This window comes from Acomys russatus, chromosome 1, assembly GCF_903995435.1.
Source record: "Acomys russatus chromosome 1, mAcoRus1.1, whole genome shotgun sequence".
NCBI classification, from domain to species: Eukaryota; Metazoa; Chordata; class Mammalia; order Rodentia; family Muridae; genus Acomys; species Acomys russatus.
Genome location: NC_067137.1, coordinates 52,807,035 through 52,811,812, shown reverse-complemented (window position 1 = coordinate 52,811,812; position 4,778 = coordinate 52,807,035).

Genomic DNA, 4,778 nt, shown 5'->3' with positions numbered 1-4,778 from the left:
AAAAAATAAAAAAGAACATCCTCCAAAAGATTACTGTATTAAAAATTCCCTTTTTATATCAAACATTCAAATATACTCCATATTTTTTGCTATAAATTGTGGATGAATATTTAAATACATACATTCGAGCTTCTAACCTTTCTCCTATCTTCAGTATTGATGTTAATAACATAATATGAATGGCTCACGATCAATGGTCATGAGCCTGCCCCTCTGAAATTTAGTCATACAGTTGTCCATGTATATGATACACAACTAAAGGTATACTTGTGTAACAGGACCACCCAGGACTATGAAATGTTGAAAGTGACATATGACCAAATTTTATTATGGTCTTCTCTGAGTAGTTTCTTACACTGTCCAATTAGACCATCCTTATTTAAGTATTGAGATACAGTTAATTCAAAGAAAAAGGGTGATTGTAGTGTTTCCTTTCATCCAAAACAAGTACACCCCATGGAGGACCATGGTGATAGTCTGTAATAAATTTGACTTTTGGGGTTCGAGGCACACACTATCTTTGGGAGGCTAAGAGAATACATCTACAGGAGGCCCAGCTAGTGACATCCCCACATCCTCCCTGGAGCCTACCCTGTCGCAGGTCTCCAGCTTGTCTCAGAGATACCCTTGCCCTCTGTTTGCCTTTTCTTTCCAACATCTCTCCCCTCCCCTCCCCTCCCTGCTCTCCCCATATCTGATTCCTTTCCTTTGTTTCCCTCCCTGCACCCTTTCCTACCCAATTCCCTCTCTACTTCCTCTTCCACTGTCTCTTCTATTTCTACTCCTCAGTGAGAGTCAAGGAATGCCTCTGTTGGGTTCTTGTTCCTTAGCTTCTTTGGGCCTGTGAAATGTAGTATGGTTATCCTGTAGTATATTACTAATATCAGCTTATAAGTGTGTACATACTATGTGTCTTTCTAGGTCTGGGCTACCTTGCTCAGGATGATCCTTTCTAGTACCATCCACTTGCCTGCAAATTTCATAATGTCCTTGTTTTTAATAGCTGAGTAGTGTTCCATTGTATAAATGTACATATTTATGCACATATTCATATTATCTTTATCTATTCTTTGGTTGAGGGGCATCTAAGAGGACCGGGAAGGGACAAGAATGCCACAAGAAGACCAACAAAGTCAACTAGCCAGGGACCCTGGGGGCTTACAGAGACTGAAGCACCAACCACAGAGCATGTACGGACTAGACCTAGGCCCTTTTCATGTAACTGATGGGCAGCTTAATCTTCATGTGGGTCCCCTAGTAAGCTGAATGGGTGCTGTCCATGACATGGACTCTGTTGCCTGGTGTTTGATCATTTCGCCCTAATGGGGCTGCCTTGCCTGGCTTCAGAGGCTGAAAATGAGCTCAGACCTGAGGTGACTTGATGTGCTGGGGTCGGTTGGTGGAAGGAGGCTCCACTTTTCTGAGGAGAAAGAGATGGAGAAGAGGGTGGGTGGGTGGGACCAGGAGGAGAGGATGGAGAGGGCTGTGATTGGGATGTAAAGTGAATATATAAATTAAATTTTAATTTTTTAAAAAATGAGAGAAAACATCTAAGAGTTGAGCCTTGGTTTTGTGGTGGAGAGTTTGCATAACCTGCATGGAGCCTGGGATGTATTCCCACTGTTGTCAAGATAAAGAAGCAAATACCCCTCACTTCCACATTTGAACAAAGGAATTAAGGATACCAAGAGCATTTCTGTGATTTTATAGATAAACATCCTTTTTTTTTTTTTTAAACCCTGCTTCTTTAGCTAGGAAAGTATGAAACAACAAAACACTAAGCCATCTCCATTTTCTTGTTCTCTCTCTTATGTCAAAGTGATTTATGTCTTTTTTTTTTTTTCACCAAAGACTCTATTGTTAATAACAGTGAGAGTGATATTTCCTTTTAGGCAAATTGTATGAATTTCCAAAACCCACTATGGTTTATTCTATTTTCGAAGGTCATGACTAATTCCTTGTGTATGTGCCAATGGAGAAGTATGGCAGTGTGACCTCATTTTTACTTATGGGACTGACTGGAGGCCATAGACAAAGGTTTCTAAGACCCAAATATGATGACAAAATTTCTTTCAAATCTATTTAAAGAGATGGCAGAAGTTTATGTGCTTGTTTAAATTTAAGGGTCAGTTAGACCTTGACTATTATGAAGTTTTTCTTATCTTGAAAGTAGAATTTTAAGGAAGCGGTAGAGGACTTTTCTAGTTTCATGAAAATCTGGAATTATCTCATCAAGTTTAACATTTTTATAAAAGCTTAAACAGACAAGAAAAATGGTAAATAATACAAAATACATTTATCTCACTAAAATAGTATGTACTGAAGGGTAATAGAATTATAATTGGACAGAGATGCTACAACATAGCATTAACATCATTTTTAAGAGTTTTATGTGGCACGAGGACATCTTTTACCCAAACAAATGTCATGCATGAAGTGATTATAGTCATTATTCCATCCAAGACTGAGATGTAGGAGGAATTGACATTGCATTGTGCTGTGAGGGGAATAAGATGACATGTTTAGATGTTAACAGATTCTCATGTTATAGATAAAAAGCTCTCTTCCACCTTCCATCTTGGCTACACACAGACACACACACATACACAGACACACACACACACACACACACACACACACACACATACCATCAGTGCATCAAGAGTATGGAAGATGTGAAAATTATATTACACAGGACACTTTACTTGGGAAATTCATTCCTTTAAAAATCAATCAATTTGGTGCCCTCTTCTGGTGTGCATCCAGGCAGAGCATTATATACATAATAAATAAGTTTTTAAAAAATCAATTCATTTTATGTTAAGGGATATCCATTCTTTAGCAGGTGTCAACTCTCTTGTGTTTTGACTCTCTGCTCTAGCCGGGTACTTCTCACTTTATCTTCAATTTACTCATTTCCTAACTTCCAGTTTGAAGACCGACTCCCAGGGTTCTTTTGGCTTTGAGTCCAATTATATGAGTTCTCTTTGGACTGATGTCATAAATATGCTTCCTTGGGGCTCCTCCCCAGGGATTTAGTCTTTTATCCTGTATCTCTCTGCATTCAGCGTTCCTGTGTGGACTTGTCTGGCTCCTGCAGCCAAGGCAGTTTTAACTGACTGAGGTCCAGACACATAAAAGGTGATGCAATCATCAACTCACGTGCTCACTTTGAGGGACTTAGAGCTGTTCAAAGTGTTCAGATGGTTCTTGAAATCTACCCTTGTGCCCATTTTCATAGACCAGAGTGAAGTCATTGTTGTCTCACGTGCTTCTTTAAAATATATATTTAAATTGCATGTGGAGGTGCACACCTATAATCCCAGCACTCAGGGAGGTAGAGGCCGGTGGGCCTCTGTGAGTTCAAGCCTAACATGGTCTGTGAAGCGAGTTCAGGACTACCAAGGCTAACACAGAGAAACCCTGTCTCGAAAAACAAAAAAATCCCCCAAACCATAATTATCAGAAGAAATGATTTTTGCTACCTAAGGAGACATCTCTTATGTCATTGGAAATAAAATTTACACAGAACTTATCTGAAGAAGGATTGTAGTCAATACTTCTCCGGACCCGCCGGACAATCAACTGGGACCCTCCGACCCCTAGGGAGAGAATGGGGGACAAGAGACGCGAAGAACGGACAGCAAGTCAAGGAGTCTGATCAAGCTGACCAAATTTTATTTTCTCACAGGCAATTATATACCACTGAAGCAGGAGGCTGAGTGGGGTGATTCGGGTGGGCGGTTTTCGCAAGATATCAGGAAGTTAGGAAGTTTGGCAGGGTGAGGGCCCCTGTGGTTCTGGGGCTGGGTGGAATTGTTAGGCATCTGGAACCACAAGGTGTTATCTATAGACTTTGTTTCCTTCGTCCTCTGAAGGCCTCTGTAATTCCGGGAATACTGAGAACAGCTGGAAAGTACCTTGAGGGAGGGGAAGAGGTGGCAAGGCAGCCTTCTGGAATGTGCCCTGAGGCAAGAAGGGAAAGAGGTCACAAGGCAGCCTGCCCCAGGTCCACTCGATGTATTATGCCAAGGTCCGAGATGCTTGTTGGCTATGGTCTTGGCTCCCCACGAATACTATTCAAGAATTTGGAAGAGATCTCCAACTAGTCTTGCAAAGATGTGAAAGCATAGAGCTATTTTGCTGGAGAGGATGGTGGTGGCAGAGTAAATGGAGGACTAGTTAACCACCCCAGCCATAGCCATCGCTTCTGTAGTTGTTGAGGGAGCTTTAAATCAGATTCTAAAAACTGTGTTCATTCAGGCTTTCACTCTGCAGGGAAGGGGTTGGCGTAATGGTAGTTTCAGTGATGTTACTAGAGTCTTCCTGGTCATTTGTGGTAGAGACATGGCTCAAATCCTGTGTTTCTAACTTACACTGGGGTTTCTTCCATCAAGACACATGTTTCTATACGACTATCTACTGTTCATAATATAAATACTGCTCACTATCATGATTATATATTCATTTAAGAAGATAATTTTAATCTGTCCTTAATTTCTAGATAGTTTATAAACCCTCAACTTCAGAGTCATTTACTAATTTAACTTTGACTTTTGTTTTGTTTTAGCTTTTCGAGACAGGGTTTCTTTGTGTAGTCTTCGCTGCCCTGGACTCAGTTTGTAGACCAGGATGTCCTCCAATTCACATCAATCTGCCTGCCTTTACCTCCCAAGTGCTGGGATTAAAAGCATGTGCCACCATGCCTGGTTTGTGGGGGGCAGGGGCTGAGACAATGTCTCATGTAGCCTAGGTTGGTCTTGAACTTGCTACATTGC